Source organism: Euprymna scolopes, chromosome 21, assembly GCF_053919585.1.
Source record: "Euprymna scolopes isolate OS-2025 chromosome 21, ASM5391958v1, whole genome shotgun sequence".
Taxonomy (NCBI): Eukaryota; Metazoa; Mollusca; class Cephalopoda; order Sepiida; family Sepiolidae; genus Euprymna; species Euprymna scolopes.
In genome coordinates, this window is record NC_136502.1 from 87,004,877 (window position 1) to 87,018,619 (window position 13,743).

The window sequence follows — 13,743 nt, forward strand, 5'->3', positions numbered from 1 at the left end:
AAGGACAAAATAAGGGAAGCAAGAGTTACAAGGCTGCTGAAAGTAAAGACAAGACTCACTTTTTACTCTCATTAAAAGCAATACAAGGATACAATGTACAAAACTAAGAAATGGCCTCGACACTTGGTAGAGCAACTCATTTAGGAGAAGGAAAATTCGAAATTAATACCTGTAATCAGGTAAGACTGTGTAAAATAAGACATATTATGCATCTGTACTGCCATCACTTGCCTAGCGGAGAGAGTGGATCATGTTCCCAATAATGCATGATCTACTTGAAAAAAATACATATGCAGAGAGGACCAAGCATACATTTTCATATTTTCCCTGTCATTATTCGATTCATTTTGTCAGCTGTTGGTGCCACGTTTTTGTCAGCAAATATATAAGGTGTGACTGAAAATTAATAAGACTTGTGTTACAAACGATTTATTTCAATTCCAAACTGCATTGTTTTCGCATCAAGGTAATATATATATATATATATATATATATATGTATCGTATATTAATTTTATGTGAGTAAATGAAGTAGTTATATATATGTGTAAAACTCTATGTTACATATTTCAAAGATGGGGGGTTTTTTTTGTTTTCATTTCTCGAGTTGCTAATAAGTTGCATGGATTTTTAACAGCCTTTAGATGATAAAAAGTCAATCCACCTCAATGAAACTATGGTACGTCTTTGAAATATGTAACATATAGTTTTTAAATAAATAATCTGTATTTTAGCTCTCACATTCGCGATCGAGCACTTTACTGACTTCTTTTCAATGCATCTCAACACCCTATATATATATATATTATGGAGAGAGAGAGAGAGAGAGAGAGAGAGAGAGCGATTTATCTATATATAATTTTTTTTTAAATGTCTTCGCAGATTTCTAACTGGAGATTAATTTAATTCAGTTAAATACATTCACCAGATTTTATCTTCAGATTATATGTGTTGCCCACCAACCTAATCTTTTTTTCCATTCCTATGATCATTGTTTATAATTACAATTTCAAAGTTTTCCATTTTTTTTATACTGATTATTAAGTTTTTTTTTCTCTACTGTACTAGTCATTTCCTCTGAAGAGAAAAGCATAAATTTTTGAAACTTCATGGATTAAAAAAAAACAAAAAAAACTTTTATTATATTCCCAGTTTTGAACGTTTGATGATTCAATAAATGATAGAAATTTTTATTCTTTACGATTTAAATTTCTTTATATATATATATATATATATATATATATATATATAAGTATCCTTGTGTTAAATATGCAGGTGAATAAGTTGGCTAGTGAATACATTAGCCGGTACATATTAGCAGTTATGCGTGAATTTATGTCGACACAAAGTTTGAAGAAATGAAGAGGTTGATCCTGACGGACAATATACAAGGTGTGTTTGAAAAGTAACAGGATTAGTGTTCTAAATGATTTATATTAAACTAGCATGGGTGCCCGGCATTGCCCGGGTATTTAGAGGTGTATGTTGAAAAAAAAAAAAAAAACTGTCAATTTTTTTAACTTTGACCCCTATTATGACCCCTTAAAATTTATTGTTTTGGGCTCAAATCAAGTTATTAAGTCAGATCCATGTCCAAGGAACCTATATCTAAAATTTCAAGTGTTTAGACCCAAAATTGTCGGTTTTCCCAAATCTCAGTACCCTGTATATCAAATTTTGAGTCTGTAGACTTAAAATTGACAGAGTTATTGCGTAGGGAAATGTACACACACAGACAGACAGATACACAGACAGACAGATACACAGACATATTCACTTTTATAGATATATAGATTACAAATTACATAGATGTTTCTCCTTTAAATTGACCTCCACTTCAAGTCTAATAGACTTTTCCATCTTTTGCTGCCATGAAAGGATTCTTCTACGATGACCCTCAACTGTTTTTATAACCCATTCAATAGCATCCATCCCTTGAAAACAAATCCCTCCAAAATACTTTGTGAAGAAAAGAAAAAAAAAAAACACAAAACAAGAAAAAGTGAATAAGGAGGTTGTTCTATCTTAGCGAAGTTCCTTTAATTCATTCCCTGGTGCTCATAGCTGAACAACCTGAAAAAAGGAGATGTAAACAAAAGCATGTGATAAAAAAATGCAACGCTTGCAAAAAACTAAAATTAAGTTCAATACTCCTGAGATATCATGTCAAATGAGAGCACAATCTGATTGTCCTCCTTTTACCCATAGCTCACACAGTCTCATTATTTCTCTGACAACCCTTGTATACATAAACTCTATCTCTGGTATTTGCTCATTATCTCGTAAATGAGACAATTCATTAACTTTATTTATGATGGATCCTCCCGTCAATTTCAACGTATGAGCTCCGCCACAACAACAAAGTTGCTCAGAAATCAACACAGATGATTTGTTTATAGTGGTGAAGACTTTGTGCAGAACCAACCACACTTTTTGATACAACTGCTAATCTTTGTCGGTGCAATGGCTGCCACAAGACAGGACAGACAGTGGACCTCAGGTTTTACATCAGTTTTCTTTCTCCAAGATGCATGTCTTAACAAAGATTGGGGGTGCATCTCTCCCAGTGAATTAAAACGTGCTTGCAGATACCAACCTGAAAATTTCTATGTCTCGGTGCAGTACATACAGCACCTAGCTTTTTCAAATGGTCACCCATCTAGTACTAGCCAAGCTCATCATTGCTTAACTTATCTGGCGAGAATCAGTGTCAACGTGATTATGTCATATATATATATATATATAATTTTATGAATCTATTATCAGTCTTTACTTCAACAGTGCTAAATACATAAGTAGCAGTAGATAGTAAGTTTTAAAAATATATATGGCAATTAAGCTACACAGAATTTTCTGCTTTATTCCTCGTGAGGATTAGTCAGACTATTGCATGGAATCAATGTTACTCCATGTTTTAATATATTCCTGTAGTACTAGGTTTGCTAGCCATTTATCGTGGTGGTTAAGTGAATCTCTGCACCTACTGGCTACATTAAATGGGAGTATGATTAACAAAGAATCTGATTGGCTGACTAGTAAACCCAGTACCACGGGAATATATAAAAACACAAATTAACATGGATTCCATGTAATAGCCCGACATCCTCAGGAGGAAGAAATGTGGAAAAGTCTGTATAGCTTAATTGCCATATTTATTTTCAAAATACAGAAGAAAAAGGAAAAAAAGAACACCGTAAAAATATAGACTAATGCATATGAATTTAATCGTCGATTCAATCAGGAAATTACAGCATTAAGAATGAGGGATCACCAAAGTTAAGCAACGTAGCGCCTGGTCAGCACTTAGATGAGTGACTGCTTGGGAATAACAGATGCTGTGAACATTTCTGTAAAGAGAACTTGAATGCCTACTAAACACTGCCCTCTAATGTCTAAGATTTCTCTGTACAAAGGTTTTGTCAGAACAACCTGGCATGAGGATACTTTTCCCTAGAAGTAAACCCTGACCAAATATTCAAAATCACATAGTATTTTGCAGTCCAAATAAGATCTAAGTATGATCACTAGGGCTATGGCAACAGCATATTCTTTTCCTTGTTTTGATTCTCAGGTATATATCCATTGATATCTTATGTTTTTATATAGAGTGATGTGGTCCGTGGTTGATTAATTGTGACTGTGTCGGATATATACTTGAGAGTAAAAACAATGAAAAGAATGTACTGTTGTCATAGCCCTAATGATAACCCACACTGACTTTTACGACGAAATGGTACACCTTCTCCAAGTGATGTTATCTCAAGTAATAGCACAAAGCTGAATACTCCACCAGACTAGATGAATTCTTGTCCTGAAATCCAGTAAGACAATCACAAGAAAGATCTGCTATAACATTTAGAGGAGAAAATGTTTTTAACTTCTTTACTATCTCAGTGTTTGAGAGTAAAAGAACTTAATATTCGAATATCTATGTGTCTCATATAGATATCAAGTGCTAGCTCCCAGGAAGAACCCCCTTGATTTCTGAGAACTTCGACTAAAGCAAAATGAAACGAAAGAGAAAATATGTTTATACACTCTCAAGTTCATATGTAAATACGCACGAATTTATAGATACATATATTTGTAAATACAAACGCATTCAGAGAGAGAGAGAGAGAGAGAGAGAGAGAGAGAGAGAGAGAGAGAGAGAGAGAGAGAGAGCAATAAAATAATTAAATGACTTATACTACAGCTTTATGGTATATACGATCGTAAGAAGTCTTATTATTATTCTACAAGTCTGTATACATTTGAATGTCAAGTAAACGTGGAAAATTGCATTGAAATAAAGATTAAATTTCGATTCTAGCTAGTTTGAGCTTATATTCAACTAGACACAGACATGTGAGATTTAAAAAAATTCAGGTGTACCATTAAACTGATGCAACATGTTAAGATAAGCCCCTTTATATTATTTATTATTGTTATAAAACAATATATATATATATATATATATATATATATATATATATATATATATATATATATATATACACACTTAATTTTATCACATAAATTAATACATGAAAATATAATTTTATGCATAAATTTTCAGTATTTACTTCAACAGTGCTCAATACATAGGTAGAGCTAGGTATGAAATGGTAGGTAGAATGAAATGTGGAATATTCTGTGGAGCTTAAGTTTCATATATTTTTATAATTTACTATATATATATATAACTATCTAGAAGGATATTAAGCTCATTGTGTGTGAAAGATCTGCTGTTTTAGATTGGATCTGTCCACCAGATTCTGAGAAATACATTTTTATCTTATTGATTATATATGGAATTCCGCTCATTCGAACACTCTAGATTGTATAATGTATTCGCCCAAATTCGGTATTTAATGGTTTTTAATCCCATTCATTTCCATGGCAATTTGTTTGGTGGCTCTCAGGTAAAGGCTTAACAAATGGAGCAAGAATTTGCTTCATAGCTGGGGTCAAATCTCATAACCGGCAGGAATTGTCACTTCCTACACTGATGATTGCGTCAGTATGAAACACTAGTGTCTGTAGGAATAAAGAATAATTATCGTTTAATTATAATTATCAAGCCTATTTAAGAATACTTAAAAGGATAAGCACTGTTTGCGTAATCTATAATATAAATCTCACCTGTCTGTTTATATATATGTATACATGTATGTATGTTTGTATTTCTTCCTAAAACTTTCGACACAGGCTATGAATTTTCACAAGATTAATATCGTTTTAAAGCTCGAGCCTTTGGACAACAAATATCGAAAAATTGGCTAAAAACATTAATTCCTTCACCCTCAACTGGGCACTTTTCTACAAGGAGGGGGGTCGCTTGCTTCGCCGATATTTTTGAAAGTTATCCCTGCTTTTCGATTGGCTAGTCTTAATTTAAACCTTCGCCACTTCTGGTTTGGCAATGGCTGCAACGGCAAAGCCGTCACGTTTTTTTTTTTTTTGTTTTTTTTTCACATTCTTTTACTCCTTCGTAGCACGGGCTTGGGCCTGCCTTCTACCAATTTTTTTTTTTTTTTTTTTCTCAAGACATATCTCCAAACACCCGGGCACCTAGGCTGGTAAAAGCTAAAAGGCAGTCAACTAGCGTTTATGCAATGTTCACGACTTCCGCTCGTTCAAACACTCTAGAATATTTTATGTATTTGCCTGAATTTGGCATTTAATAATTCTTAATTCCTTTCATTCCCATGGCAATTACATATGTCTTTATATATAATTTTACTACATAGAATAGTAATACCATAAAAATAAGTAACACAAAGTTCTTGTTTGTATAATTCAATATGTTGGAAAAGTTTAACTGTATGAGTGTTTGCTCTTTGTAAAGTGATATCTTTGTGATTTCATATATATATATAGTGAATAAATAACAAAAGACTATATTCCAAAGTTCATGATGTTGACCATCTTATAATTTATTCCTTTAATTCAGTTGACATTTATAATTATTAAAGGAATAAATTATAAGATGGTTTACATCATGAACTTTGGAATATAGTCTTTCGTCATTTATTCATTATATTACTCTGTAATTATATTGAGCTTCTTAAACAAGGATTAGTATATATTAAAAGGAAATAGAATATATTTCCAAATATATATGTATATATATATATATATATATATATTAAATAATCACCTTTAATACCTACAGACACTAGTGTTTCATCGTTCCAGAATCATCAGTGTAGGAAGTTGCGATTGCCTCTGGTCATGGAATTCAAACTCCGCAACGAAGCCATCTCTGTCTCGATTTGCAACCATAGAGCCACCATCAACCACAACAATATTCAAGTGAATTTAAACATTTTTAAAGACATAAACGTTATTAAATATCAATCTATAGAGATCAAGTAACTGGAGAATATGATCTCACATGTAGACCAACTGAGAGACTTTTCATTCACAGACAGTGCTCAATACTTAACATGTTTTTTAAAGGGGCAGAAATAATTATATATATATATATATATATATATATATATATATATATATATATATATATATGCGTGGAATTGTTTAATCTATAAATATAAAAGCTAAAATGTGTGTATGTATGTATGTATGTTCACTTTTTGTGTATGTCTGTAAAAGGCTTTTTTCCGAGAAGCGGCCGGTCGGCTCACAACTTCTTAAAACTTTTTATATCACATCTAAATCATAATATCTACAAGTTAACAACGGAGGTCGCCTGTCTATTTAATTTGCTCGACTTTTAAAAGATAAATATTCAACATTTTTCGCTCAACGCATGTGGATTAGGCTTTTTTGTATAATAAAAGCGACACTAATTCTGGTGGTATTTTTCCGGTCGCGATCGCCGGAAATGTCCGAAAGCAATCAGCTTTGATCAATGTGATAATTTTCCTTATATCAGACAATTGCTATTCAATTTGGACAATCCTCTTTTTATGGGGAGTTGCCCCCCCCCCCAACATCTTGGGAAAATAAAAATAAAAAAAGCGTTCCCGCAGTAAATGAAATACTACCCCGCGGTCAAAGTTGACCTTATTAAGTCATTAAAACGTGCACCTGCCAATTCTAAATACTTTAATAAATTCAAACGTGTTTCCGTTAGTATGTCGCGGTGGCCCAATGGTTAACATCGCACTTTTTTTCTCACACTTTAATTTCCAACTTTGCCTCAAGGGTTCGGGTTTGATCCTCATACTTACTTACCAAAACTTTTTTTTTATTTTAACCCCCCCCCCCCCCTGGAGTTTTGATTTACCCAAAATTACACACACCTTCAAACACCTGGGCAACACCGGGTACTCCCCGCTAGTTTAATACAAACTTGAAACATTTGAATTTTCAAATAGAATGCTTTGTATCTATATATTATATATATATATATATATAAAAGTGAACGTGTCTCTGTGTGTGTGTGTGTCTGTCTGTCTGTCTGTGTACATTTCCCTACGCAATAACTCTGTCAATTTTTAGTCTACAGACTCGAAATCTGATATACAGGGTACTGAGATTTGGGAAAATCGATGTGATCGGTTTTTGGCCAGAAGTTTGGCGATGAAGGAGTCAAAGTTCAACGATTTGACCTTTGAGAACTCTACCAAACTCCTCCGAGAATCTTGGGTCTACGCACTTGAAATTTTAGATATAGGTTCCTTGGACATGGATCTAACTTAATAACTTGATTTGAGCCCAAAACAATAAATCTTAAGGGATCATAATAGGGGTCAAAGTTTTAAGAAAATTGACCTCTGCGGTCTCTTCCAAATTACTCAGACAATTTCTGGTCTAAATATTTGAAATTTTACATAAAGGGTATTCAGAGATAGGGCAAGCTTTTTCATCAGTTTGGGTCGAAAATTTTTAGTTACCAATATATAAATGTATGTATGTATGTATGTATGTATGTCTGTTTGCATGCCTGCCTTAAACTTTCAATAGAGGCGACGGATTTTACCAAGATCAGTATTGTTTTAAACTTCAACCTTTCATACAACAAATATCAAAAAATTGGCTAAAAACATTAATATCTTTCCCTTCAACTTGGCAATTTTCTAGGGGGGGGGGGTAATATTTTTCACAAATATTTTTTAAAGTTATCCTCTCCTTTAGATTGTCTAGACTTAATTTTAAAAAATGTTGCTTTTAGTTTGGCGGTAGTCGTAACAGCATAGACGTTAGGCTTTACCCCGTTCTTTTCCTCCTTTGCAGTACAGGTTCGAGCCTGCCTTCCTACTACTACTTTTTTTTTTTTTTGCTCAACATACACATCCAAACACCCGGGCAACGCCAGGCTGAAATGCTAGTATATATATGAACTCAGTTTTAATACCTATCGACACTAGTGTTTCATTTTTCCAGAATCATCAGTATAGGAAGTTGCGATTGCCTCTGGTCATGGAATTCGAATACCGCAATGAAGCTATCTCTGTCTCCATTTGTAAGAAACATAGCTACAGAGCCACCATTAGTCATAACGATATTCAAGTGAATTTAAACATTTATAAAGACATAAATATTATTAAATGTCAATCTACAGTGAGCAAGTTACTTGAGGACACGATCTCACACGTAGGCCAACTGAGAGACTTTTCATTCACAGACAGTGCTCAATACTTAACATGTTTTTTAAAGGACCGTAATAATTATATATATATATATATATATATATATATATATATATATATATATATATATAATCTTTATCTAAATAGTCATATCTTGTTATGATGTGCATACCATTTCAATCATATTTGATTTAATCAGGCAAGAAAAATTCAAATACAAAAATTAAAAAGGTTCCAGACCTTTTCAAATTTTGAGGGGAGAAAACAATTTTAATTTTGCTTCATGCCAGTCATGGCATTTTTTCTTTTCTCAAAATTTGAAAAGGTCTGGAACATTTGTAATTTTTGTATTTGAATTTTTCTTGCCTGATTAAATCAAATATGATTGAAACGGTTTGCACATCGTAGCAAGATATGACTGTATTTACATAAAGAATAATAAAATATAATTTGCTCTCTTTGATTGAGCACTATCAACGACCTTTATCGAAATTCAATTATTCTTAATTTTTGGGTATCTTTCTACCTGGAATATATATATATATATATATATATGTATATATATATATATATATATAAAAATATAACATCAGTTTTAATACCTACCGACACTAGTGTTCCATTTTTCCAGGATTGCCACTGGTCATGGAATTCAAATCCTGCAATGAAGCCATCTCTCTCTCCATTTGCAAGAGACAGAATCACAGAGCCACCATCAACCACAACAATATTCAAGTGAATTTATACATTTACTAGCGGGGGTACCCGGCGTTGCCCGAGTGTTTGTTTCCGGGACGGGGGGGGGGGGAGTTTTAAAAAATGTTATGGTAGGTAAGTAGGAAGGATCAAACCCGGAGTCATGAGTAAAAGTAGGAAAATAAAGTGTGAAAAAAACCAAAAAAAAAAAAACATCTGCAACGTTAACAGTTCGGCCACCAAGAAAAGTCCATTCCAGTTGTTTAGGAAAAAAAAACAAAAAAAAAAAAACGACTACGGTAGGTCGGCGCGAACGTGAAAATATAATGTGAATTGTCCAGCACGCTAACCACTACGCCACAGAGCACTGCAGCTTAGTTTAGTGATTTTAAATAACTTCACATGAAAGAACTACGAAGCCAAACCGGTGTTCTCTTCTCAACTGTTCCTTGTGAACGATCCCCAAACGGTGTTAAGTGGTGGCAGGGGGAGGAGGAATTTATTAGAGAGAAAATATTTTACCACTTTCATTGATCTTAACCGATTTTGGCCGTGACTTCTCAGCAGAAAAAGTATAGAAATCTAAGATTATCAAGGAATTTGAGAAATAATAAGCCTATAACACACCTCAGATATTGTTCTGCCGTTTGTGCATATTATATTTGCATGAAATATCTTGATTTTTAATCCTATTAATGTCAAAATCAGACGGGAAAAAATGAGTTCATTTTATTTATATAGAGAAGAGAAGATAAAGACATAAACGTGATTAAATGTCGATCTACAGTAACTAGAGGACACGATCTCGCACAGAAGCCAACTGATCGACTTTTCATTCACAGACAGTGCGCAACACTTAAGAAACACATTTTTTTTTTTAAAGTGGCGGAAATAATTATAAATAATCATTATATATATAGTACATAGGCGGTAAACAAAATCAATAAATTATGTTCCGAGAATTCAAAACAATAACAAGTTAGGATTATGTACGATCATTTCAGAGACGATATCAAGTTTACTTCTATATAATCTTTTCTTAAGCATGAGGGATTTCTTGAAATTTAGTTGTATTCGTCATTTCTAATTCAATTCCGCAGTATGGTTGTGATGGAAAAAATAAGTTATCGATCAATACAATGTGAAACCCAATGGTCATGACGCTGTTATTCGATTGTTAACTTGGTGTCAATCCTCCCCTACTCTCTAAAATTATTTATTTAAAACTATACGTTACATATTCAAAAACACATCATGGTTTCATTGACATGTATTGATCTTTACCTTTTATAAACGGCTGTTAACATTCATCTCAAATCCTCAGCGATAGTTAAAAAAATGGAATTCAACAATCATCATCTGGAATATGTAATGTATAGTTTTTTTTATATAAATAATTTGTATCTTAGTTCTCACACTCTTATGATCAAGCACTTTCTTTTCAACATATTTCAACACACTTATATATATGTACGTGTGTGTGTGAGAGAAAGATAAAACTGTTTGAATAAAGCCAACACCAAAGTTTAGATGTAGTAAAAAAATAGCAGATATCTGGAAAGAATAAAATTTAACTAATTTGATGACAGTTTAATATTTTGTCTTTATTATTAACTAGCCTAGGTGCCCGGTGTTGCTCAAAAAAGGAAAAATGTTGTCATAGGCAGGCAAGCAGGCAGGCTCAAACCTGCACCGAGAACGAGAAAAAGAATGTGAAAAAAAAAAAAAAAAAGTGACGTCTTTGCTGTTGCATCCATCACCAAACTGAAAGTGACAAAGGTTTAAATTAAGGCTAGTCAATCGAAAAGAGGGGATGACTTTTGAAAATATCGGTAAAAAAGCGACCCCTCCCTGTAAAAAAAGTGGCCAGTTGAGGAATTAATGTTTTTAGCCAATTTTCAGATATTTGTCGTCCGAAGGGCCAAGCTTCAAAACGATACTGATCTCGTGAAATCTGTCACCTGTGTCGAAAGTTTTAGGCAGACATACAAACATACATTTAAACAGACAGGTGAGATTTATATTATAGATTAGCAGGGCTACCCGGTATTGTCAGAGGCAATCTCTCTCTCTCTCCTCCTTCTTCCCACTGCCCTCTTTCTTCTCTGCCCATTTCACATTCTCTGGACATACACACAGATAACTGGAGGAATGAGTCAGCTACCTAGTGTTGCCCAAAGCCCACTTTCTTCTTCACCAAGTTCATTTTCTCTGGACATGCACACATACGAACTCGAGGAATGAGTCAGCATAAGAGAATTAACTCCATGAGAAAAAAAAAAACAGTTACTTCCCTTTAATCAGTGACTGGAAAACAAACCTTGCCGACTAGATCTGATCCATTATAGGATTAAAAAAAAAATAAATATTTTTCTAAATTTTTAGATATTATTCAATGTCAATCAAGAAAATACCAACTTTGTGCGTATTTGTTTTGTAGTTTTTACTTTTAGCCAAACATAGAAACATACACAGACAACTGCCATTTATATTATAGAAGATTTACAATCGGAAACTTCAACATATTTTCCTGTTTTGTCTTTCATGTCTATGTTTTCAATCATAAGTCTTCAAAAAGATTAACTTCCTTCATTCATTTTCTGATGAAGTCTTCTTCTTCTATCTTTTATCATATAAAGGCCAATTGTCTGCTTGTATGTCTATCTGAAAGTTGAAAACTACTAAACAAAGACCTACAAAGTTTATATTTTCTTGATTAGCATTGCCCTGGATGTATAATATCTAAAATTAAAAAAAAAATAAATTCATTATTTGGAGGTCAAATGGACATTTATATCATTTAATGTTAAGATGTATGCACATCTTTTAATGTTAACATGTAAAGGGAGGTAACTGATTTTTTTTTAAGCATTATTTCCCTTATGCTGACTTGAGTTATGTGTATGTATGACCAGAAAGATGAATGGACTGAGCGAAGAAGGGTGGGGTTGAGGAGGGGATAGGGGAAAGAGAAGGATAGAAATTATGTTACATTTTTTTGTCCAGAGCAATGCTAGGTAGCCCTGCTAATCTATAATATAGATCTCACCTGTCTGTTTAAATGTATCTATGTATGTTTTCCTAAAACTTTCGATAGAGGCGACGGATTTTCACAAGATCAGTATCGTTTTTAAGTCCGACGTCTCGGACGACAAATATAAAAAAATTGGCCAAAAGCATTAATTTCTTCACCCTCAACTGGGCAGTTTTCTATAAGGACGGGTTGATTTTTTGCAAGTCATTGTATCGGTTGGATTGACTTTGCCTAATTTTAACGGTCCGAACTTCCGCTCGTGTCATGGAGTAGAGGTAAGGCATCAGATTTTCTTTCGCTTTTTTTTCTGCCATCACATCATGGGTTCGAGCCTACTTGCCTACTAACACTTTTTTTTTTTTTTTTTGCTCAACACACACCGCCAAACACCCGGGCACCCATGCTAGTTTAATAATAAAAACGAAATATTAAAATTTCATCATATAAATTAATTTGATTTATACTGTTTTGGTGTATCTGCTTTTTCCATTCCATCTTTTACATGTTTATATTTCATTTAATAAGATGGACAGCTGTGTCTATTTGATCTATTAACCATTTCTTAAATTCTTACCAACTTTCATAAGTTAAATAAAAGGTATGCCAAAAGTCTTAAACATTCTTTATTTTTCACTTGTTATTTAGGCAAGATCGAAATATTCTACTTGGTCACTTGGCTTTCTGTTTTTGTTTTGAAATTGGAAATTAACAAGCAATGTTTTTTAAAAAAAAAAAAAAAAAAAAAAAAAGGTCACGCATCATTTTTGACCGCTTAAATGCTGATGAACTTTTTAATTTCATTAATTTATAAACATTTTATTATATAAGAGTTCCTATTTACAATGCCTCCCCATGGGACAGAGTTGGACACCAGGGGCGTTTTTTTTTTAATGTAAAGAAAAAGAACAAAAATAAAAATTGTCTCAGTCGTGAATGATTTTTCCTCCACTGAAAGAGAACAAGAAATTGAAGTGCAGCATCTGAAGAACAGATACTACACTTTGATCTTGGCCTGAACGTCTGCTCTTATGGTATTGTTATAAGAGAGTTGACCAAATTTCCAATTAGCAAAATCACATATAATTGCCTAAGTAAGTAGAGCTCTCCCCCCACCAAAAAAAAATTTGATTTTGCTTATAAAAATAAAATGTTCAAATTATAAAAAAAAAGTTTGATTTTCTTATTTGTAATAAATTTTTTAAAATTTTCTATTAAAAACCAGTTTGATTTTCTTACGTTTTTTTTTTTTTTATAAATTTGTATTATTTAGATTACCTTTCCTAGTTTGAGTGTTATTTTCATATTTCAGTTGATGTAACGCCCAACCGTATTCAGGTGATCGCAAGGACCCATGGTGTAATGAAGAAAGTACTTGGTAAAATTCAGTTGTAAATTATATTCTTCTGAAAGTTGAAGGTAAAATCCTCAGTGCAAGCGACACTCAAAATATAACTGCGAATTACTTAGGACTTCT